Consider the following 27,265-nt stretch of genomic DNA (forward strand, 5'->3'; position numbering starts at 1 on the left):
CTGCAGAACTTATTCATTTTCTTCTACTTAATATGGTAGGTGTCACACCCATTTTACAAAGTTTTTTCTTAAGTTATATTTTGCGTCAATAAACCAATCCAACTACCATGTTTCATCTCTTTTTTCATATTTGGTACAGAATTATGGCATTTTTTTTCATTTTTCGTAATTTTCGATATCGGAAAAGTGGGCGTGGCCATTGTCGGATTTCGGCCATATTTTATAGCAAGATAAAGTGACTTCAGATAAGTACGTGAACTAAGTTTAGTTAAGATATATTGTTTTTTGCGCAAGTTATCGTGTTAACGGCCGAGCGGAAGGACAGACGGTCGACTGTGTATAAAAACTGGGCGTGGCTTCAACCGATTTCGCCCATTTTCACAGAAAACAGTTATCGACATAGAATCTATGTGCCTTCCAAATTTCAGAAGGATTGGTAAATTTTGGTTCGACTTATGGCATTAAAAGTATTCTAGACGAATTAAATGAAAAAGGGCGGAGTTACGCCCATTTTGAAATTTTCTTTTATCTTTGTATTTTGTTGCACCATACCATTACTGGAGTTGAATGTTGACATAATTTACTTTTATACTGTAAAGATATTAAATTTTTTCTTAAAATCGTCATCCGATTTCGCTAATTTTTATTTAGCACACATATAGTAATAGGGGTAATGTGCCTACCAAATTTCATCATGATATCTTAAACGACTGCCAAATTACAGCTTGCAAAAATTTTAAATTACCTTCTTTAAAAAGTGTGCGGGCCACGCCCATTGTCCAAAATTTTTCTAATTTTCTATTTTGCGTCATAAGGGCAACGCACCTACCAAGTCTCATCGCTTTATCCGTCTTTGGTAATGAATTATCGCACTTTTTCCGTTTTTCGAAATTTTCGCTATCGAAAAAGTGGGCGTGGTTGTAGTCCGATTTCGTTCATTTTAAATAGCGATATGAGATGAGCGCCCAGGAACCTACATACCAAATTTCATCAAGATACCTCAAAATTTACTCAAGTTATCTTGTTTACAGACGGACGGACGGACATGGCTAAATGAATTTCTTTTTTCACACAGATCATTTTGATATATAGGAGTCTATATCTATCTCGATTAGTTTATGCCGATACGGATTACCGTTATGCGAACAAAGTTAATATACTCTGTGGGCTCTGCTCAGCTGAGTATAAAAATACGAAGGTATGTAGGTACTTTGCGAGGATGCAAAGTTTCACGTTTTTTGTGGTCTGCATGTAAAAACTATGACCACGAATCACTTATTTCAACAATATATGACGTAAGCGTAAGTATTTGATGAGTTTGAAGCTTCTAACCGTAAAAAAAGGGGGAAGAAATGCCAGTTTATATGGGTTATATACTATATATAGTAGAGATATACGCCGCCGCCGACGAATGTCAAAAATATCGGCGCGGCGGCGGCGGCGGCGTCCGGCGCGTTACTATAGGTTCTACTCGTTTAAGCCTGTTTAGGCCATTTATTGTTCATGTCGAAAATTGGTCGGATATGGTCTAAAGTGATATCAACGGATGCGCATCACTGCCAGTTATAAGAAATTAATTGCGAAATTTAACTCTTTCTAACTGTTCAAAAGTTATTTAAAAAAACAGGCGTTTCCGATGTCAACTTAACACGGACTTTGCATCACCCAATTCACGAAGTTATTAAAACAAAACACTAATAGAAAAGTTATATAATAAATTTATATGCTCACTTTCATATTTTTTCGAAAAAAAAGGAACAATGAATTCAAATAAAATTACACAAGTCGTTTCAAATTGTTTTCAAATTATCCTCAAGTTGTTAAAAAAAAAGCAAAAAAGGTGCCGATTTTTTAAAACATTTTATATTGCGATTGGCTGAAAGAATAAGCCAAATCAGTGATGCAAAATCCTTTAGTAGGTTCTAGGGGCATAAACACTCCTTTGAAATGATTCTTACCTCATACTCAAGTCGAGGATATATGTACGTATGAGAAGGTTTTGAGAAATTATTTGGGCTTACATTCAAAAATCTGTTGTTTATTTGCGAAACTGTACAATAAGGGGACTCATTAAAGCATATATTTTTATAAGGTGTAAAATTATATCCATTTACACACGCTCTTATATGAACGCACCTAGTAATGTTCTTGATAAACTTAATTCTCGATCAGCTGTATTATTGCCAAAAAAATGTTTGATTGTTATACAAATTAAAAAATGCCAAGATTAAATGAAAAATCAAAACTAAAACATCTTTACCAAGAAATTCTTGTAAAGGACTTGCTGATGTTGGGGATTTCTGAAGAAGAGGACAGCAATTATGTTTGCAAGGTTGCATTCCTTTGAGTTTACCGCGTTTACACCACGAAATATGCGCGTAAATTTATGCAAATGTAAATGATTTTTCATACAAAATTTGACACATCGTTTACGCACTAGATACATTTATACGTTTACACGCTTTATAAGGCATTTATAAGGTTAAATGAGTTCCCCTAACAGCGTCTGAAATGTTAGTTTTGATTTTCACACCCAAGCATCCCGGTTTGACATTTCCTAAAGTTGGCGGCCCTATCCAAAACTAGTCCCTTGGAGTGAATCACATTGTTTATAGCCTACCAACCAAGTTTAAATATAACCTACGCGTTACGGCTCCTTTTACAAATGTGAATAAGTAGGCACATATATTTACCAGGTGAGGCTTTGTCCTTCTCAAGAACACTCAAATTGGTCAAGCAAAAGCTTTCCCAAGACAGTCGAACTAATGTGTGCTACTACCCTAACGTAGTGGACAGTCGAACTAGTCTGAAAACTGAAGCTACGCGGTCATCCATTCAAAAATATCGTTTTGATTTAACGAAGACTATTGAAATCAATGTTGTGAACACAAACGTCTGCAAACTTTGGTCTACATTTTAAAAATTGTATCCAGGGTCCTCGTAAAATTTTAATTATGTAGATGCGCCGAGGATTATACGATTTTCACCAATGAGTTACGCAATTATATCCACTTAAACAGCTTATGATTTCGAAGCGGCATCCTTGGTTGAACATTTACTCGCTATCGTTTCAAGGTGTTTCTGTGGTGTAGCTCGGCAGCATAGCGCGACAAAAGCAGCCGTTGGAAAGTGTTCGGAGCTATACCTAGAGCTTCTAGCAAAGTGACGTCGACGAAGGTATGAGTTCGAAGTCGCAGTCCTATAGCTTCTGTGCTGGCATATGTTGTGAGGGTCAGGAGGCGTGGTAGCGACTGGTATTCGGGATTGCTACTGTTCGCACATCTGGAATTTTAGCTCTTAAAAACAGCCGAAAAAACTGGAGGCGTCCTGTGCGATGAGAGTTGTTGTTGTTGTTGTAGCGATAAGGCTGCTCCCCGAAGGCTTTGTGGAGTGTTATCGATGATGTCCTTTGCCGGGTACAGATCCTGTACGCTCCGGTAACACAGCACCATTAAGGTGCTAGCCCGACCATCTCGAGAACGATTTATGTGGCCACATTAAACATTCAGGCCATCCCTCCCTCCCCACCCCAAGTTCCATGAGGAGCTTGGGGTCGCCAGAGCCTCGTCTCTTAGTAAAACAGGATTCGCCACGGATAGGTGAGGTTGACGATTGGGCTTGGAGAAGCTATATATTGCGCTGGCAACCTGAAGGGTTGCGCTACACAGCCCCTTGAATCTGGTATTTTAGTCGCCTCTTACAACAGGCATACCTACCGCGGGTATATTCTGACCCCCTAACCCACTGGGGGTCATGAGCATTAATAGACCATTAGTAGCAACCGTAAGTCGCCTTTGTGCGTGCCCACCAAGGAGCCACAAATGATTTAAAGAAGTTGTGGTTGCGACGATTATTAGGAGTTAACCCCAGGTGAAACTGTGCTTTGCACGAGATATACAGACAAAAGTGTGGCTATTTTATGTATCTCTCGAAGCCTCTCTGGAGTAAGTGAGCGAGGGACAATCCCTCCGCAAGGAGCTACTCCTGAAAATTTTTGAATGGTCTGCGAGATCTTGAGGCAAACCCCACGCCGTCGCCGCCGATATATAATAGAGCCTACGCCGCCGCTGCCGATAAAGTGAACAGAGTAAACCTCTAATATATACCACCGATATATGCTATATACGTAAGCATGCGGTGAAATTTGAAGCTTCTAGCTGTGAAAATGAGGCAGAAATTACGAAAAGTTTATTATCGGAACATTCGATTGTGGGGGATATATGCTATATATACGACCGATCTCATCAATTTTTTCAGACAACAATACGAACAATGTACGAAAGCATATGGTTAAGTTTGAAGCTTCAATTCGAGGAATATATGACAAAAATTCTCTTTTTCTAGTGGTCCAATTCGACCGGTTTCGACAAATGTCTAATCGGATACCTAAATACACCCGCTTACCAAATTTTATCAAGATATCTCAAAAATTGAGGCACTAGTTTACATACAAACAGACAGACGGAGAGACGGACATGGCTAAATCAACTCAGCTCTTCATCCTGATTATTTCGGTATACCTAATGGTGGGTATATCTATTTTCCTTCAAGGACTTGCAATTTTGAGATTCGTGACGTAATTAATATACCATTTCATTTTCATGAAAGATATAAAAAGACTGTACTTCTACTACCTCCGCTCACCTAGCGGCCATATATATTGTAACGAATTTACTTGCAAATCCTCTTATTTGCAATCCTCTGCTAAGTTCGAATCACTAAACTGTTGAATAAATAACTCCAATTTGTAATAATGCAAAATGGCCTTTATTAAAGTACTTCACAATAACACTCAAACTGTGCAACGAATAGCTTGCTTATTAACCAAACTGATTGATAGCTCAAATGAAACTCTACTATTCAAAATAATACTGCTCTTGCTCGCTAGATAGCGTCTTAGTCGAAACTGCTTGACAACTCAAATCAAACTGAATTTCAGCGCCTCTACAATTACCGCCTTTTATACTCTTTGATTTCAACCTTCGCATCTTCTAGGCGCTTCCAGAATCTACTGGTCCAGCAGCTCTCAAACTTTTCAGCTGTAACTACAATTGCACAATTTTATAGTTTTTCTCATTGCATACTTATAGGAGTATCTCAGATATATGCATGTGTTTATGCATTGACTCTCCGCTGCTCGTATACGTACATGGTACATATGTGTAGACGCAATTATCGTTTCGTTTATGTAGATACATAATGATTGATCTATGGATGTGAATTCACGTCACTGCTTAGCATCGGCTTAAAGACGATAGCATCGCCCAGTGCTGCTAACATTCGTTACACTGCCCTCCACCTAAGTCTGATCGTCCCGATCAGACAAATCTCCCGATCTAAACGTCGATTGCATCTCCAAATGTACCACTCATCTACTCCGTGGTTTCTCAATGCTTTGTATGCGGTAGATGGTATCACCGATCTTCTTCACAACCTTGTACGGGCCTTCCCAACTGCACCGAATCTTGGCTGGAACACCTTTCCGCCGGTGAGGGTTGTTTAACAGTACAAAATCTCCCGCCAAGAAACCTTCCGAATTAAAGTTCTTGTCATGCCAGTGTTTCATCTTACTACTCATTGCCCTGGGCCGTTCCTTCACACTCTGTTGTTTGGCCAATGAACTACTTCGTAGAGCTTGCGCTGGACGGATTTGCTTTGCATAATCAGTATCGTTCCGACGCTTCACAGCAGTAGTGTGCCTTGGCTTGAAACCACCTTTGCATTCTTTCTGCGACATCCTTTCCTTCGTTTTAGTACGTCCGTTAGGGCTTTTCAATGCCAGTGTTTCTCTCACAGGTACCTTCGGTTTTGATTTGTTTGGCCCATTTGTTCCATCAACCTTTACTTTTGAATTTCGGGGCCTTCGTCGAGTCTTCTCCACCAGTACCCGATTACTGCTGAACCCTTTTTCCAAACTAAAACTAAATGGTATGTCCTGGTTCTTATAGCGCATAATTTTTCTCCGCATATCGATCCTAATGTCATGGTCAACCAAGAAGTCCACTCCCAATATGACTTCATCAACGATCTCCGCCACAACAAATTTGTGTAACACCATCACCTTCCCAATTAGGACTTCACATATCACTTCTCCCTGGACTTGGTTATACTCGCCTGTGACCGTACGCAACCTTGCTCCAGGTAATGACTTTACTCCCCTGTAGACCAAATCAGATCGAATCAAGGAATGAGATGCGCCCGTATCTACAGTCAGTACATGTTCTTTGCCATCCACATTCCCTCTGACGGTAAGACTGCTCGATTTTCTACCAATTTGCAACACAGATATCACAGCGCATTCAATAGCTGGATCTAGCTCTCGATCTCTACCTCTTACTCGCTCTTGCTCATCTCCTCCAGCTTTGCGTTTACGGCCACCCACATTGTTGGAACTACTAGGATCAAGATCGCAATGACGGGCAATGTGACCGGACTTCCCGCATTTGAAACATTTGATAACTTTTTCACTCCTTTTTTGCGATCCTTTCAGCGCCTCCAATATTGCGTCTACCCACTCTGGCCTTTCTACCTCCATACGGCGTTCTTTGTAAACTGGCTTACACAGAAGCAATGCTGTTTTTTGAGTCAGTGCATGGGATACCGTTTCTGCGAATGTAGGTTTTGGGTTTGCATATGTCGCTCGCTTCGTTTCAACGTCCCGTATGCCATTTATAAAACGCTGGATTTTTACCCTCTCGGTGTACTCCACGGGTGCGTCCGCATTTGCCAAATGTGCCAACCTTTCAACATCCGAGGCAAACTCCTGCAAAGTCTCATTCGCTCTTTGGTGACGGTTTTGCAACTCAATTTGGAATATCTGTTTTCTTTGCTCGCTTCCATAACGTCTCTCGACAGCGGCCATCAATGCTTCATAGCTGTTCCGTTCGTACTCTGGAATAGTCTGTAAGATTTCGGCAGCTGGTCCTTTTAAAGCTACGAACAATGCAGCAACTTTATCTTCAGCATTCCAGTTGTTCACTGTTGCGGTCTTCTCAGGAAAGGAACAGAACCGTCAAAGGATGGTGTTTTTACCTTTGGATTACTCGTTGAAACTGCTGGGCGATTTAGTTGCAACTGCTCGATACGTCCTCTCAAAGCATCCACCTCGGCCTCGATTTTTTCTTCAAACTGTAAAATTTTTGTATCTTGCGCCTCCAAATTCGAGGAAATACGTCCTTCTTGCTCTTCCAGTTGAGCAGAGATCTGCGATGATATCTGTGCTGAAATTTGCGCCGATATTTCGGAAATCCGTGCCTCTTGTGCTTCAATTTTCGCTGTTATCCGGTTCTCCTGCGATTCCAGCTGAGATGACATTTGCGACGACATTTCGGATATACGCGTTTCTTGTGCTTCTATCTTCGATGTTATTTCTGACGACATTTCTGCAATATGTGTCTTCCAGTTGTGATGTTACTTGCGACGCCATTTCTGAAATGTGTACCTCCTGTGATTCTAGTTGGGATGATATTTGTGAGGACACTGATGTTACTTGTCGATGTTTGAGCAGCTATTGCAGCCAATATCATGTTCAAGTCTGTGCTCGTAACTGTCTGCGATATTTCGCTTTTCTCTTCAATTTTTGTTGTTGTCTCGTCCCCATCAAGATAAAAGACATACTCGTCCACATCAATTTCTTCTGCTTCAATTGCCTCTCGTAGCCGTGCCTGAAGTTCGAGTTTAACGCCGCTTGTATTCAATCTACGGCTCTCCAACTCCTTCTTCAGTTGCTGGATCTTCAATTCACTGAACTTTGCCATGTCCTTGTTGTCCTCCGGAATTTATTCAACAATTCCTCTTCTGACACCAATTGTAACGAATTTACTTGCAAATCCTCTTATTTGCAATCCTCTGCTAAGTTCGAATCACTAAACTGTTGAATAAATAACTCCAATTTGTAATAATGCAAAATGGCCTTTATTAAAGTACTTCACAGTAACACTCAAACTGTGCAACGAATAGCTTGCTTATTAACCAAACTGATTGATAGCTCAAATGAAACTCTACTATTCAAAATAATACTGCTCTTGCTCGCTAGATAGCGTCTTAGTCGAAACTGCTTGACAACTCAAATCAAACTGAATTTCAGCGCCTCTACAATTACCGCCTTTTATACTCTTTGATTTCAACCTTCGCATCTTCTAGGCGCTTCCAGAATCTACTAGTCCAGCAGCTCTCAAACTTCTCAGCTGTAACTACAATTGCACAATTTTATAGTTTTTCTCATTGCATACTTATAGGAGTATCTCAGATATATGCATGTGTTTGTGCATTGACTCTCCGCTGCTTGTATACGTACATGGTACATATGTGTAGACGCAATTATCGTTTCGTTTATGTAGATACATAATGATTGATCTATGGATGTGAATTCACGTCATTGCTTAGCATCGGCTTAGAGACGATAGCATCGCCCAGTGCTGCTAACATTCGTTACAATATATACTGATACAGTAGAACTTCCCTATAGTGAATTCGAACGGGACCTGAAAATCACTTCACTATATAGAAACTTCATTATATAAAAACTTTGATTTTTTTTTTGTAATTTTATTTGAAATAATCAGTAAGTTTGCATTGAGTTACAGTCTTCCATTTTTGATTTTAAATAAAAGCTTCCAAATCATCTAAAGAGTTAAAAACATTAATCGGCACGTCGCTCTTCATCTCCACAAAGGTTCTAATTACAGTAGTGGAGGAAGTAGCTTGCCTGAACGTTGGTAATGCCTCGTCGGTTTCTGCAAATTCTTCAACGGTCAAATCATCTTCATCGTTCACCATTATCAACATTTACGTAGTCCTCAAACGATGATTCGATATTCGCTACTTTTTAAATGAAGACTGTAAAGCAGTCAATTCCAATATTGAAAGAAGATCCTCTTCATCCCAATGCTCTAATGGAATATGCATAGCACCTTTTGAAAATCCTGCCTTTCTAAAACAGTTGCCAATTGTTTTTAGTTTTACATAGACATTGCATACAAGACTTTGATTTCGAATTGAATGTTTTTCAACTTGTCTTTTACATCTTTAGGGTGCGCAGTGCAGTTATTAAAAAAAACAACACCTTCCTGCTTTCATCACCAAATTTTTTGTCGAGGTTTACAATCCATTTTGTAAAAATCTCACTGGTCATCCATGCTTTTTTGTTAAACTCATAATCGACAACTAACGATTTTATTCCCTTGAAACACCTCGGGTTTTTAGCCTTTCCGATTACAAGCAATTTTAGCTTTTCCGATCCATTCATATTGCTTCCCACCAGGACAGTTATTCTTACCTTGCTTTGTTTTCCACCAAACCATTTCTCGTTTTTGAATGCCAGTATTTTATTTGGAAAGCATTTGAAAAACAAAGCAGTCTCGTCAACATTGAAGCTGTTGTTAATATTGTAATTTTCAATCAATCTCGGTAAGACATTCATTACACATTCATCACGATTTTCTATGTTGTCGTCAGCAATTTCCCCACATAAAGTCTTTTGAATAACGCCATGCCGACTTTTTAACTAGTTTAACCAACCTGTACTTGCCTCAAACTCGTGGTATCCTAGTGCTTCAGCAAAATCTTTGGCCTTTGGCTTCAATAATGTTCCAGATAAAGGAATATTCTTACCACGTGCAACGACTAACCATTTCAGGAGTGCTTCGTCAATATTCTCAAAATGGTAAGGTCGAAGTGTTTTGCATTGGTATTTACTGCCAAATCCTCCGCATTTTTTAAAATCACTTCCTTATTTTTTAAAATATTTGATAAAATGCTGGGCAAAACTCCGAATTGATTAGCAATATCTTTTTTTGTCTTCCCTTTATTAACTTTGTTAATGATTAATAACTTTTTTTTCAAGCGAAATCTGCTTCGATTCGTAATTTTAACTTCAATCACTGAATAAAACTACAATAAATGAGCTCTTTCTGTTTTAATTTTGGATTCCCCTTATTACAGTTTATAAATACTTCTGGGAATACGCAGTTACATGTAATTTATGTAACAGAAAACTTATTTGAAAAAATTCACTATATGGAGACAAAAACATATGACGCTTGAATTTCCAGCTGTAAAATTTGTTCATTATATAGAAAACTTCATTATATAGAAATTCATTAGCCGTGTTTTTTTTTTACACGCGTATACGTTTCGTTTGTGCATGTAAAAAAACGCCTATCCTCGCTTAGATAATGCTTAGGAGACCCCTCTAGCGGCTGTGGTTAAACAACTAGCTACAGCAACAGGGTGAAAAGCGGAGATACAACGCTCTGATGGCCATAGGGTATAACATATAGCTGAATCTGTTGCGATGAATTGTGGACACACATAGAATACATAGAATTAGTGTAGAGGGTGAAACAAAGACACATATTTCAGTTACATCTAAGTATAATGCGTATTGAAATTTAGTAGGACAACATTTATGCGTAGAAATTTCAGAGGTGTATTTAAAGTTTGTCGCTTAGCAGTCCATATAAAGTTTAAGCGTAAACGGATATACGCGTGTTAAAAAACACGGCTATTATAAGGAGACAAAAATACACCGAAAGTAGAACGATAAAGCAGTGTCTTCGAAACCACTTCCTTATAAGGAGAATTTCATTATATGGAAGTTCACTGTAGAGAAGTTCGACTATATATACATATGTCGGCACGGGATCGCAAACGCCTTTTTGAATTTCACCAGATGTCGGGTCAGGATTACAATTGACATTATAAAATTCGCCAGCAGTAGTCCCTTGGCCCGAATCACCATCTTTGGTAACGTTTTCCATAGCTCGAAAGGATTGAAGTTATTTTTTTCTTTTCTTTTATTAAAATAAAGCGCAGCCAACAACTGTGTGTCTGAACAATTTAAAGCTTTTCACATTAATGAAAAATCACAAGCACTCTTCTATTCGAGTATTTTTTTTTTCAGCCAAGTTTTCAAGTTTTATTCACATACTTGTCTCTTTCTTACCTTTTCGGCACTTATAGCTTACATCGTGGCGCACAGTAGCACGCTCGGTAAAGCATAATGCTTTTACCTCGCTCTTACATTAAAAGAAAGAATGTGATAACAGTTTACTTCGATCACATACAAATTTATTCAACAAGTATTTTATGTGCACAGTAGATCCTGTAACACAATACGCATATACTTTTACAGGGTCATTGATAATTTCGAATGACATTTAAAACATTTATAATAAAATTGTGTGTTTCACCGACACGGCGTTTCTGACATACACTCGTCCTCGTGTGTTATACGTTATACTAAAATAACAAAACATTATATTGTTAAAAACTAAACTTAAAGCTAATTTCTTTAAGGTAGCTTTTATAAGATAATTTTATAAGGTATTAGTTTTAGTGACAGAGTATTTTAATTAGGAGTCAAATTGATTATATTGATTCTAATTGTCTCACAATCAGTTAAAACAGTCTTTTAGTGCTTTTATCAACAACAACGCCCTTTTCAACATTTTAATCGTTTACAACATCTATTTCAATATCTTCTTCATCCACTTCTATACCATCATTAACGTCTGTTTCAACGTTTTCATTACCATTAACGTCTCTTTCAACGTTTTCATTATCATTAACGTCTCTTTCAACGTTTTCATTATCACTCATGTTCAACTCATTTCCAATTTCTTCTTTAGGAAGTTTCCGCAAGTGTTCATGTGAGTATTTGTACGATCTTTTACTGTTTAGTGATTTCAATATGTACCTGTCTCCTTCTAAAACCTCTGCCACCAAAAACGGACCACGGAACTTAGGGTCTAACTTCGTCTGATGCCTTTCTTCATTTTTAAGAAGTACATAATCACCTACTTTATATCTAACAATTTTTGCTTTACCTTTATCAAATCTTTTCTTATCATAACAAGCATTTTTCTGTATATTTTTAGACGCTTCAGCTCTTAATAAATCAATATCTACTCTATTTTCTTCTGTAGTAATTGGAATTAATCCATATGGCCGTGCCTCTTTTCCTATTAGTAACTCTAATGGACTAGCCTTAGTAACACGATTGACCGTGGAATTTAGTGCTAATTGAATTTCACCCATAGCATCTTGCCAGGAGCGTTGGCTTGTTTCAACCGCGGTTAACATATTCTTCAAAGTGCTCATTACTCGTTCTACCTATCCATTTGCCCGACTAGCACCGGTGGCAATCAAATGTAAATTAATATTTTGAGAAGAACAAAAATCCCGAAACCCCTTGCTAGCGAAACACCTACCCTTATCAGCAATTATTCGAGTAGGCACACCAAAAAGTGAAATTGTTGCTTTGAGAGACCTAATGCAGTTTTCTGTGTCAATATTTAAAATGTGGTATAGATGGACAAATTGGTATGCCATGGTACACTAACTTTAGGAATAGGGTGCAGTTCTGCTTGTATTTTGCCTGAATTTGACTTCGACAGCTTACATGTTATACAGTTATCAACAAATTTTCTAACGTATTTAGACATATTATTGAACCAATAATATTCGTATACCTTATCAAGGGTCTTATCTGGACCCAATTGCATGATAGATTCATGTACATGGTTAATCACAGACCACCTGAAAAGTCTTGGTACAACTGGTAAACATTTTGTTTTACCATTTCTTTGTATTTTCCTATATAATGTTCCTGCGCGAAGCTCATATGAATTTGCCTCATCTCTGTTAAGTTCATTATTTTTCAACTTACACACAATGGAAGCCACCTCGGTATCTCGTTGTTGTTCTGAAAGAAGCCAGTCTTTTGAAATTTCTGTTAGGTTAACACGCTTTTCTGGAATTTTTACAATAGGGGGGTTGTCAGATGGTAGTGGATTACGAGAGAAGAAGTCTGCATGTACCATGCGTTTACCTTCTGCATACTCTACCGCAAAGTCAATGCATTGAAGATAAACCCACCAACGATGGACTCTTGGCGTTAAATCGTTTTTAGTACGAGATGCTTTAAGAGAATTACAATCCGTAACTACAACAAATTGGCGTCCTTGCAAATAGTGTCGAAAATGTTTAATCGAATTAACGACAGCTAAGGTTTCTAACTCGTATTAGTGATACCTAGGTTCTGCAGGAGTCCGTTTACTAAAATATTCGATAACATGAGGCTTATTGTTAATCTTATGCAGTAGAATAGCACCATATCCATCAGCGCTGGCATTTGTATGTAATTCTATTGGATATTGCGGATCAAAAATTGTTAACACTGGCTTATTTGTCAACAATGAAATTATTTTTTGTCGTATTTGTTCATGCTCTGGTTTCCAGTTAAAATTGTTTTTGTTAGAGACAAGGAAGTATAACGGCTTCGTTATTTGTGAAAATTTAGCTACAAACTGCTGAAAATACGAAGCTAATCCTAAAAACTGTCTTAATTGGTGAACCGACTGGGGTGGTGGTAGAGCTGTTAAAGCTTGAATTTTACGAGGGTTGGGTTGAATTATTCCGGCTTTTATTTCATATCCTAAATATTCAACACTCGATTTTAGAAAAGAACACTTTAAACGAAAACCCAGCTTCTGTAAAAATACCCAACACCACCTCTAACCTTTCAAAAGCTTCTTCTTTAGTTGATGAGACTATCATAATGTCATCCATATACATTATTACATACGAGTATGCAAGTTCTCCCAATGCTTTCATTACAGCTCTTTGAAACACTGATGGAGCATTTTTGAGTCCAAAAGGCATTGTCAAATACTCATACTGCCCCTCTGGCGTGACAAAAGCAGTGAGTTCAATTGAGTTTGGATGAACAGGTATTTGGTGAAATCCGCTTGCCATATCCAAACTAGTAAAATAATTTGCTCCACGTAACCTAGCAGTAGGATATAAGTGGTAATGGATACCTATCAGAAACTGTGTTCGAGTTCAATTCACGGTAGTCAACACAAAGGCGATCTGACCCATTCTTCTTCTTCACAAGTAACATTGGACTAGCAAATGGAGAACTACTAGGGCGGATAATATTATGTTCCAACAACTCTGATATTCTATTTCTAACAATTTCTTTTTCCTCGCAACTTAACCTATAAGTCGCCTCTGCACTGTTTTATTTTGATCAATTAACCGTATCTCTAATTGACCAGTGCTATCTCGAGTTCGCGGAATACCTTCTATAAAAAAATCTGAATATTTATTCAACAATGTCATCGACCTACTTTTATCATTATCCGCCACATCGGTATTTAGAGCAAATGAGCTATTAGAGCATATATTTGCCATCTTTTCTTTAAAAATTTCAAACTTGTTTGCCGTAATAATAGCGCTGAAATTCTGAGCCAGAATTTCACGGCCAATCAATACATCGTGTTTTAAATATTTATCTAATACAACATGAAACAAAATTTCAAGAGAATAACTGCATATCTTAGCACTTGATAAAATTTGTAAATTACTACATATAGAAGTATTTCCGATACCCCTTAAAAATACAGTATTATTTAAACGTTTACCCGAAAATTTTTCTGACACCGATTCTTTGAGTAGCGAACATTCAGCCCCAGAATCAAAGTAGAATTGATATAACTCACCAGATTGACTAAGTACTCCCTTTGGTTAAATTACTTCGCATACGTCCACTCTTTTTTCAACCCCGAATTTGTTGTTGTTTGCTGACTGATTGTTGCTTTTGGCACACTTTGATGCGTAATGTCCAGCTTCTCCATACTTGAAACAAAGGAGTGGTCAACCTTTTTCACCAGCTGTGTTACCAGAAAATTGATTTGCTTTGATAGATGATTTGTTGTTATCTTTCTTTAGTCGACAATCAGCAATTTTGTGGCCCACTTTTCCACAAAAATGACATTTTAAGTATGGTGATGGTTTGTGCTTCTTCAGTTCAGGCTGATTTTCAAAAGCAAACTTTCTTTTGCCAAACGCGAATGCTCTAAACTCTTGTTGAAGCTCATTACGGGTTTTAATGTTTGTTTTAAATAATAAACTATGTAAATTGTTATCGAAACGAGCTGAATGTGCAAGAACCACGGCGATAGCTATTGCTTCTATAGTCTGTGATTTCCATTTATGCATAAGTGAGGTTACTAGCCGAGTTGCATACATCGAAATGCACTCATTGTCATTTGGCTTCCCATTTAGTATATTCATGAGTGTAGCTGCTGAAGTCTCTATACCTTCAAAGCGTTGTACAAAGAAATCCCTAAACTGCTGCCAAGTAATACCCGCAAAGCTTACTTGAGACAACCATTGCGCCGCGCGCCCCTCGAACGATTTACTGAGGGCAATAATAAGCGCACTGCCTTCCAACGGATTGTCTGCCATTATTACGTCCACAGTCGAGCACCAAGATATAGCATCTACACCCATAACATCAGGGTTAAATTTCGGCAAAGTAACATGCTCTTTTCTTGAAGATTTTGTAGGATTCATTGTTTTAAAAAGTTCAATGAATTGTCGATTCTGCATCTCCATAATTTGGCGCAGCTGCTCGATGAGGATGGGGGAGTCCATCCCACTTCTGATGTCGGAACGGGATCGCAAACGCCATTTTGAATTTCACCAGATGTCGGGTCAGGATTACAATTGACATTATAAAATTCGCCAGCCGTAGTCCCTTGGCCCTAATCACCATCTTTGGTAACGTTTTCCATAGCTCGAAAGGATTGAAGTTATTTTTTTCTTTTCTTTTATTAAAATAAAGCGCAGCAAACAACTGTGCGTCTGAACAATTTAAAGCTTTTCACATTAATGAAAAATCACAAGCACTCTTCTATTCGAGTATTTTTTTCAGACAAGTTTTATTCACATACTTGTCTCTTTCTTACCTTTTCGGCACTTATAGCTTACATCGTGGCGCACAGTAGCACGCTCGGTAAAGCATAATGCTTTTACCTCGCTCTTTCATTAAAAGAAAGAATGTGATAACAGTTTACTTCGATCACATACAAATTTATTCAACAAGTATTTTATGTGCACAGTAGATCCTGTAACACAATACGCATATACTTTTATAGGGTCATTGCTAATTTCGAATGGCATTTAAAACATTTATAATAAAATTGTGTGTTTCACCGACACATATATATTGTCAATTACAAGCATTGTCAATTTCATTTATTTTAATATACCTATTGCCTTTTCTGTTTTCGTTAGCCTTAAAAATACGTGCAGTTTTGCCCCGCTATTCTTTAGCAAACACTTTGGTTAAGATTTTTGGCCGGTCAGAACAAAAACATCGACACGGTTTGGCCATCCTCTGTTGTAATTTTACTAATTTATTCAAGACAGTTCAAGTCAATCAAGTTCAAGTCATATTGATCTGTCGCTATTATTGGTTTTTTCGCCAAAAGCAACAAATAAATAAAAAGGTATCTTAACGAATAGTTAACTGATTTCGAAAAAGCATAGAAAATGCTAAATTTTGGCTGATACATCGATACAATACATATTTTGAGCACAGTACCTAATTTCTGTAGAAATTTTAATGGTTTTTAGTTTATGCATTTCTATTTTTACTGAAAATTTTCTGCATTGAATAAAGAGTAACTAGGAAAATTTTGTTTATCCTTTAAAATTTAATACAGCATATACACAAAATATGACGTCAAAAGCTTTGGAATGGGCTGTGCCAATATGGCTTCGACATGTGATATTTTTATTATAAACTATTTGGCTCATTTGCCAAAGATTATCCCAGGATAGGCCACCTTTTTCGTTAACCTTACCTGGAAAAAATTTCAGGCTAAAAATTCCCCCAAAATCAAAAAACTGCAAAAGTTTTTATTTAGGTACTTCCTTTATATAAATAGACCAGAAAAAAAAAAATTTCACTTTAAACGAAGACATAATTTTCTTAAACTCTGATATTCAAATTTTAACACATCCATTGTAAAAATTTGTACGAGGAACAAAAATACGGTAGAATGTCATAATTAGACTTTCGATATAATCTTTATCAATGTGCGCTTTAAAAATTTAGGTAAACTTTCAACAAGCTCTAAAGGCCGCGGTACAATGACATTTTTCATATAGATGCGTTTAACACAAGCTTAAGCATTCCAATAACATCGCCACAATCCACCAAGATGTTGCGTTTGTAAATATGAAGGAACTTCAACTTGGCAATTGAAGTTTCTTACGCCTTGCCCATTCATATACAAAATTTCGCGAAGCACTGTTGTAAACAGTCTCCCTATACAACAAAAATACTTGCTAACATATTTTATGTCGTATTCGATTGTTATATTGCAGTTTTCAATTGCGATAAATGTTAGAAATTTTACCAACCAGTGGGAAAAATAATTTCACTTGCAAAGTGTGCCAACACTCTTAGCCAAAGCAAATGTCAAATTCTTCTTCTTATGATTTGCTTGGAACAAAATTGGGGAGTTGGCTACTTTTCAATATCAGATGGCGCCAGTGTCGCTTATTCTAACATTCTCCATACAAATACGTGCAATTTACTCATAATGCATAAGCATGTGTTAAACTCATCTATATGAAAAACTGCTTATGTGTCGGACCTATAAGTTTATACGTATTTTTCACACAACTTGTGTCAAATTCCTGGAATCTAGAAAAACAGCTTTTGTTTATTTTTTTACTCACGTGAGCTATTATGTATACTGTATGTATTGTATGTATTACTGTATACTTAACAAGCGGTTGAGCACACTCGCAAATTTATCGCCGAAGCGGTAACAGCATTTTTGTTAAATGTTCGTGTTATACATTTTCGTGTTAATGTAGTATGTTTTGTAAAAAAAAAAAAGAGAAAAAGTGCAGTGTGTAACTAAAAATTATGTTTATCAAATTAAATAAACGTTCGTTTATAAAAATATAAATTGTATTAATGTGTAATATTGGAATTTAAATTTACCTAAAAGCTATCATAGTCGTATGATATTACGGAGCTTCAAAATGGTACAATGAAAATAACTGTGAAACTTTTTACATAAAATGTACAGTCATGTACATTCAATTTAAGCATCAATTAAAAATTCCAAAAATAAAATGATTTAAATACATTACTTATTATACAATTAAACAAAATGCGCCGATATTTAATAATATTGTGAAATAAACTCAAAATAAATACATATAAGAATTAATTTCTACAAAACATTTATTACAAAATATAAAATAGATACATTAAACATTTTATAATTATGAGAAAATAAGAAAATATAAAAAATTTACTAAATTAAAATAACCAAATCAATTAAAAAACTCAGTGCACTTGTGATTGATAATGTGGAGAATAGATTACCCATCAAAGAAGAATGTATGCTGAAAATTTTGGACAAAGCCAAAGCATTATTGACATCATGTAAATGTGCTACAAATATTGAAAAGAATAAATAACGGAGTTGTATCTACTGCATATAATTGAAGAACATATAACTAATTTTGAGCCTGGCGTGGTGCCATTTAAAAACTAAATGGTATGATAAATAATGAATTACCCAAATATTTCTGACTACATATATCGAAATGAATGGAAAACAAACATTAAAATGCTTATTTGAACAAAAATTTAAATTAACATGTGTATGATAAGTAACTAATGTATATATGTATAATCAAATAAAGGAGCTACTGTGAATATAGCAGCTATTATACAGACACTAACAATATAAAGGATTTTGCGTGTTAAACTAAAAGGGACATTAATTGTTTTAATCCAATAAGCTAAAGTGACTTAAATTCATTTTACAACATAAACCACATAAATAAAAAATTAAGATTATGAGAAATAACTAACTTATATATAATTAAATAACGGAGCTACTGGAAATAACGGAGCTACTCTGAATAACGGAAAGCGAAAAAGAAATACAGACACTAAGAATATAAAAACTTAAAATGTGGCAGCGCATACTGTTTTGATTACCCTAGCCATATGAGTGGACTGCTCGGCCATACAAATCGAAAACCAAAATACGCGGTTAAACTAGTCACAAACATGAATTTTCGCATTCGATTCGCGTTACCGTTTGTGGTGCTTAGCAGTCTTTTAACCTGTACCAGTTCGCAACTACGCATTGTTAACGGCAATTATGTGAATATAAAGTATAGACCCTATATTGTATCAATACGTTATTTAGAAACTGATGGTTGCGCTGGTTCATTAGTCACTGAGCAGATTGTGGTTACAGCTGCTCATTGCCTGAAAGGTATTAAAAGGAAACACATCACCGTTATAGCTGGTGTAAGCGATATACGCGACACTGGACAAAACCGCAAAGTGCAGCAAAAATTGTATCCGCGCAGTTTTAGTAACATAACGTTTAATATGGATATAGGTGTGATTAAAGTGTGTAACCCCTTTACTTTGGGTCCTACAGTAAAAACAATACCACTTTGCAGTACTAAACTAAAACCGGGCAGACAAATGCAAGTTAGTGGATGGGGTAGAACAAGTGAAGAAAATTGGAATCCAGCATATTTACTCCAAACTACTATCGTGTCTATAATACCACAGCGGGTTTGTGCGACTCTGCATGAAATAACAGAATCAATGATATGTGCTGAGGGTAACGAAACTTATGCGTGTGAAGGAGATTCAGGAGCACCGGCCGTTGTGAAAGGAGAACTTTGTGCTGTGCATTCAGGTGGAGGGGATTGTGCAGATCCCCGATATCCGGGTGTATATACAGATGTAACTAATGTAAACGTTCTTAGCTTTATAAAAATATCAATGAAATGTTAATTTGGAGATTGTTGTTATAAATCGACTACACTCAGAAGCAAACTTCCTTAGATTGAAGAAAAAAAGCAATTTAAACGAAGAAAAAAGGTAATGAAATGGCGCTAAAGAAAAGTTGTCATCATTTTCATGCCCAATGTTTCTTTAAAACAAGGAAAAATATCCTTAGAATATAAAAAATTTTATACAACAATAGTAAAATTTTTATTTCAATTAAGCTGCATTTTCCCAATAAAAGTTCTTATTTTCTTCCTACTGAAGATAGTTTTTACTATCTAAATATAACAAAACGCTAATAAAAGCTAGGTTTTTACTAAGAATTGATTTATTATACTTTTTATTATTAAAAGAAGTACCATACATAGTCACAGAGTAATTTGTTTACAATGCATGTAATTTGTTAATTTTTGCCAATTCAGAAGATTTGGCTCAAAAATAACTCGTTGTCCAAATTGTGCCGATCCGACTGAGGTATGAAAATGACTTTGTTTAAGAAGCAAAAGCGATTCCTTTGTAAATCCTGCGTATATGTAAAGGTGAGACAGTCAAAAAAACCAAACTTATAAAACTTTTCATTGTTTTACCCCGAAGAATGCTAAGAAATACTTTTGATTTTAATTATATTATATTTGTATTTAATAATAACTAATAAAATCAAAATGAATTTAACTTGACTTGAAGTAAATAAAGTACTTATGTATGTATTTTTAATTTGTAATGTACATACATACATACATACATCACTTAAAATCAAATATCTTTTGAAAAATGTAATCAAAGTTCTATTATTTTACGATGTTCAATACGCAAATATTTTGAGTTATATCTGTATTTGATAAAACGTGCGATATCTGAGAAATATTCATTAAAATTTCATAATAAAAATATACAATCAGATAAAATTTTTAAGCAAAAACATACATATGTAAAATAATAATATTTGCCTTCAATATATTCATTAATTTTAATAAAAAATTATTATTGTTTTAAAGGGTTCTCGGTATTAGCCAATGGAATGATGAAGAGAAAATTAGTCCCCAAAGACCGTAATAGGATGTGTAGCTATACCTATTATTGACTCATATGTCTAGTTTATAAAGTGCTCCAGCGAAAGTAGTACCGTTGATGGTCAGGGGTAACCAATCCTAATTATGGTCCACTGAGACAGGAAGAGTCACTGGTCCAATGTTGGCAAGTCGTGTTCATGGTCGAAACGGTGTGACTTCGTTTAGGCCACCAAGCTAAATTCCGTTCTTTATGTCTTCGCGGATGGCCCAACCTAATCATACACTGATTTGGGCATATTGTCAGGCAGAACGCGTTTTCCCATATCACTTGCTGCGACCTACAAGTAAATCACATCCGTAATGAAAGCCCAACGAATGTGTATAATTCTCAGAAGGTTAATGCCTTAGCTTATAAATCGTATTCCATATTAAAGTCTGATATAAAACACATATAAGCAGCTCGATCACCCATGCTAAGCTCCCACTAAGTCAGTCGTTTTTCGTATTGACAACGCAGAAACAGGTTCGTAGTCAGCAGAGAAATCTGATATACCATTGTTTTGTTGTTTTCGAATTACTACCAATAGCGTGCCTTATACATGCTCATGCCTGCTCAGAGCAATGAACTAAAGGTACGGTTCTTAGTTTTTTGCTTAATTAACAATGCTCGTAAATGCATGCGCTCAAATATATTGCCTAATATGTACACATGTAAGTATATGGACAAGCATATCGAAAACAGGTTTTATATTTTTGAGTGCTAGCATTCCTCTGCTAAGGCATATGCCTGAAGATACTTACATTGGACTGGGTCGATTTATTAACCGATACCGCGGCATCAATTTTACGATAGGATTTGGGCTTAGGAAAAAAAGTTCCACTACGAATACCCAAAAAAATAATTTTCGAGCCTGCGAAAAAAAAATGCGAAAGAGTCAATTTTTCGACTAAAACACTCCCCAAAACCCAAAAAGATTTTTTTTTTTAAATGTTATCGCCAACGTTTTTGCAACAGTTTTTTGATCAAAAAAAATATTTTTTGGGTTTTGGGGAGTGTTTTGGTCGAAAAATTTACCCTTTCGCCATTTTTTTTTCGCAGGCTCGAAAATTATTTTTTTGGGTATGCGTAGTGGAACTTGCTTCCTGAGCCCAAATCCTATCGAAAAATCGATGGCGCGATATCGGTTAAGTTTCGTCCATACAAATCGACCCAGGTTAACGTACATACTTGTTATTGCATGCGAGCGAACGCGTTTTTGGAGCTCGTAAATAAAATAAACATTTTTAAGTCTGTGTGCTTCGATAAGCACTAAAAGTTGGTGAAACTAGCAAAGTAGCAACAGGTGATGTACCAGCATTAATAATTAAAATGCTTTTCTTGTGAGTTTCAATTATATTTAATTTAAATAGAAAGGTTGTGAAAATATATTTTGCTTGTGCAGTTCTGTGTAACTGTTAAGCTGAAAATAGAAGAAAAGTACTAGAAATGTCGAAAAAAAATAACAGGGGAAACAGGTGTAAGATGTGAGGGTGTGTGTGCATATATGGATGATTATGGCCTTAATTGTTTGCAAGGTTGTCAATTTTTAAGATTTATTTGTGATGATTGCATGACTTATGTTTCCAATGTTGATGAGGCTCTAAGGGAAATCTTGGCTATGTCAGAGGCAAATAGAATGAATTTGAAAGAGCAAATGTTGAGTGAGCATAAAAGAGAAATAAGCGCTTCCATAACACGTAACGAAAGAGAGTTGAAAAGAATAGTAGAAAATATCTGTAAGGTGAACTCAGAAAAACAGAGTTAATGACAACAAGTAAGGAAGGCTAAGTTCGGGTGTAACCGAACATTAAATACTCAGCTGAGAGCTACGGAGACGAAATAAGGGAAAATCACCATGTAGGAAAATGAACCAAGGGTAACCCTGGAATGTGTTTGTATGACATGTGTATCAAATGAAAGGTGTTAATGAGTATTTTAAAAGGGCGTGGGCCTTAGTTCTATAGGTGGACGCCTTTTCGAGATATCGCCATAAAGGTGGACCAGGGGTGACCATAGAATTTGTTTGTACGATATGGGTATCAAATGAAAGGTGTTAATGAGTATTTTAAAAGGGCGTGGGCCTTAGTTCTATAGGTGGAAGCCTTTTCAAGATATCGCCATAAAAGTGGACCAGGGGTGACTCTAGAATTTTTTTGTACGATATAGGTATCAAATGAAAGGTGTTAATGAGTATTTTAAAAGTTAGTGGGCCTTAGTTCTATAGGTGAATGCCTTTTCGAGATATCGCCATAAAGGTGGGCCAGGGGTGACTCTAGAATTTTTTGTACGATATGGGTATCAAATGAAAGGTGTTAATGAGTATTTTAAAAGGGCGTGGGCCTTAGTTCTATATGTGGACGCCTTTTCGAGATATCGCCATAAACGTGGACCAGGGGTGACTCTAGAATGTGTTTGTACGATATGGGTATCAAATTAAAGGTATTAATGGGGGTTTTAAAAGGGAGTGGCCCTTAGATGTATATGTGAAGGCGTTTTCGAGATATCGACCAAAATTTGGACCAGGGTGATCCAGAACATCATCTGTCGGGTACCGCTAATTTATTTATATATGTAATACCACGAACAGTATTCCTTCCAAGATTCCAAGGGCTTTTGATTTCGCCTTGCAAAACTTTTTCATTTTCTTCTACTTAATATGGTAGGTGTCACACCCATTTTACCAAGTTTTTTTCTAAAGTTATATTTTGCGTCAATAGACCAATACAATTACCATGTTTCATCCTTTTTTCGTATTTGGTATATAATTATGGCATTTTTTTCATTTTTCGTAATTTTCGATATCGAAAAAGTGGGCGTGGTCATAGGCGGATTTCGGCCAGTTTTACACCAATACAAAGTTAGTTCAGGTAAGTAAGTGGACTGAGTTTAGTAAAGATATATCGATTTTTGCTCAAGTTATCGTGTTAACGGCCGAGCGGAAGGACAGACGGTCGACTGTGTATAAAAACTGGGCGTGGTTTCACCCGATTCCGGCCTTTTTCACAGAAAACAGTTATCTTCCTATAATCTAAGCCCCTACCAAATTTCACAAGGATTGGTAAATTTTTGTTCGACTTATGGCATTAAAAGTATCCTAGAAAAATTAAATGAAAAAGGGCGGAGCCACGCCCATTTTGAAATTTTCTTTTATTTTTGTATTTTGTTGCACCATACCATTACTGAAGTTGAATGTTGACATAATTTACCTATATACTGTAAACATATTAAATTTTTTGTTAAAATTTTACTTTAAAACAATTTTTTTTAAGTGGGCGTGGCCGTCCTCTGATTTTGCTAATTTTTATTAAACATACATATAGTAATAGGAGTAACGTTCCTGCCAAATTTCATCATGATATCTTCAACGACTGCCAAATTACAGCTTGCAAAACTTTTAAATTACCTTCTTTTAAAAGTGGGCGCCCATTGTCCAAAATTTGACTAACTTCTGCGTCATAAGTTCAACTCACATACCAAGTTTCATCGCTTTGTCCGTCTTTGGTAATGAATTATCGCACTTTTTGTGTTTTTCGAAATTTTCGATATCGAAAAAGTGGGCGTGGTTATAGTACGATTTCGTTCACTATAAATAGCGATCTGAGATGAGTGCCCTGGAACCTATGTACCAAATTTCATCATGATACCTCAAAATTTACTCAAGTTATCGTGTTAACAGACGGACGGACGGACGGACATGACTCAATCAAATTTTTTTTCGATACTGATGATTTTGATATATGGAAGTCTATATCTATCTCGATTCCTTTACACCTGTACAACCAACCGTTATCCAATCAAAGTTATTATACTCTGAGAGCTCTGCTAAACTGAGTATAAAAATAGAAAGTTTGCGCTTGGAAAATAAGGATAAACTAAGTAAAGTTAGTATACCGAATTAGGCGCTCACTAAGCAAAAGGATGAAAATATTAATTAGGTTAAAGAGGTGGCTAATATCCCTAATGAAGCGTTTAATAAACAAAAAGAGGAAATAGTTATTTTATATTTTTGAGCTCAAGGCCGGATTAAATAAAACACTTTAGAGGGAAACATGTTAATTCAGTTATAGAAATAGAGTATAAATATTATGAGGTCATCCTGAGAAATAAGAAAATTAATGTTGGATGGGATCGCTGCCCAGTTTACGACGGTCAAACTGTGAAAAGATGCTTCAAATTTTTAGGGTTTAACCACATAGCTGCCAATTGCACCCTGAAACAGAGATGTAGTAAATGTCTAGGAGAACATGGGGTAGAAAACGACAAGGAGAGCATACCCATTAATAAATGTGGCAATTGCGTAGATGCCAATAACCAGTTAGGTTTTAAACTCAATATAAACTATAACATTATGAGTCATGATTTCCCAGTTATCAAAGGAAGCTTAAACTGGAAAAACGAGTTGGTTTTTAGCAACCAAGACGTACTAGCTCAGTGATAAATGTTTTTGATTTGAAATGTGCCTACTTGAATATTTGTGGTTTGTTAGCAAATAAAGCGGAGATCGAAACAATGATAGAAGAAGTGGATCCGGACATTGTTTTATGTTCAGAAACACGTATAACTTCAGATATTCTTGATTTATAACTTCAGGTATTCTTGATTTATAATACGTTGCGACTCATAGTAGACATACAGTAGGGGTAGGTTTATTACTGAAGAAGGAAATCGAGTACAGTCAGGTTTAACAGATCAATTAATGAATGGTGTGCTATAGTAAAATTAAAGCTAATGGACATTAAGTTGCAAATATGTGTGTTGTACCATTCCCCAAGTTCTAGCGATAGTGAATTTCTAACAGAAGTGTTAGAATCAGGTACAAATTCCCTTCTATTTGGAGATTTAAATTTAAACTCAAATGTTAACTCTTCGAGTAGCTACAAACTGAATGAAATTTGTTCACGTAGCGCAATGAAACAAAAAATAAATTTCAATACAAGAGTCGCGGAAACTTCCCAAACAAAAATATATTTACTGTATGCAAACGCTAAAATACTGTTCTGTGTAAATTTTGAATACCAAAGAATATCCGATCACGAAGCTATTTCATTTGCTTTGAAAGTAAGTAATTCAAACCCGTTACGAAGAGTCATTTCATCAACATACTGGGAGAATTATTCTGCCGATAGCTTGACGACTCTACTAAGGAATTGCGATCTCAGTTTAATAGGAAGCATGAACGGCAATGGTCAACTATATAAATGCCTGTTCACTGGATTGTATGGTAGTACTAACGTTTGAAAAAAAACAGTACGGTAAAATTAAGAAATAAATGGTATGACCAAGGATTGACAGAATTGAATAAACTGAAATACCGGTTGGACTCACAAGCTAGAACAATGGGCGACTATACCGAATATAACATGGTCGCGACGTACTACAAAAAACTAATCAAATTTAAAATGATTATTGATATCAATACTTCAGATAGCAGGCAAATGTGGAAGCATAACGGGTCCACAAGAAAAGATCTTGACGGTGATCGTAAAAGGTGTGACATATTATACACCTCACGATATTGCTGAAGGATTGGACTCCTTATTTATCGATAGCATTGTTGATATAAACAGGGAAATTGAAGTTGTACAGAGTCAGAATGATTTCCAATATACAGCTAGATCATGTTTAAAATTCGAAGAAATTACGGTTGAGGATGTTATACTGATATCAAAAACGTTCAAAAATAAAACTTTGGGGAAAAATTTACTTTATAGAAGGCGTTATTAAAGATTCGGTATCGTGCGCTGCTAGCTTTTGTGTTGATCGGAATGAAATGCATTCCGACAGCATATATACTAAGACTGTGTAATCTTAAGTTTTGGAACAGGACAGGATTGGAAATACGTTCTTTCCAACCTCCCAATAAAAGTGCCTTATAACTCTGAGATCCGAGTCATATGTGTTGATCGGAATCTATTGCATTCCGACAACATAAATAATTAAACTATCTAATCATAAGTCTTGGAGTAGGGCAGGATTGAGAACACAGCCCAAATTTTAGAAATCTTATTTTTATTAAAATGTACTTATAAATTGTAATAATCCAAGTTTTAGGCTTAAAACGCCGTAATAATAAATAAATAAATAAATGCCTGGCGTAGATGCACATCCATATACATGCATACATATCTTACGGATTCCCTTTCTATACTCAGCTGAGCAGAGCTCACAGAGTATGTTAACTTTGTTCGCATAACGGTACCCCGTATCGGCATAAACTATTCGATCTAAACTAATGTTATATATCAAAATGATCTGAGCGAAAAAATAAATTCATTTAGCCATGTACGTCCGTCCATCTGTCCGTAAACACGATAACTTGAGTAAATTTGCAAGTATCTTAATGAAATTTGGTATGTAAGTTCCTGGGCACTGATATCAGATCGCTACTTAAAATGAACGGAATCGGACTATAACCACGCCCACTTTTTCGATATCGAAAATTTCGAAAAACCGAAAAAGTGCGATAATTCATTACCAATGACGGATAAAGCGATGAAACTTGGTACGTGGGTTGACCTTATGACGCAGAATAGAAAATTAGTAAAATTTTGTACAATGGGCGTGGGTTGACCTTAT

General features: G+C 36.2%; 1 pseudogene; it reads right to left on the bottom strand.

Annotated features, from left to right (window-relative positions):
- Positions 1–8,547: 8,547 nt before the first annotated feature.
- LOC137240634 (tigger transposable element-derived protein 4-like) overlaps positions 8,548–27,265 on the bottom strand; it is a 141,673-nt pseudogene continuing 122,955 nt past the window's right edge.

This window comes from Eurosta solidaginis, chromosome 2 (assembly GCF_040869045.1).
Source record: "Eurosta solidaginis isolate ZX-2024a chromosome 2, ASM4086904v1, whole genome shotgun sequence".
Taxonomy (NCBI): Eukaryota; Metazoa; Arthropoda; class Insecta; order Diptera; family Tephritidae; genus Eurosta; species Eurosta solidaginis.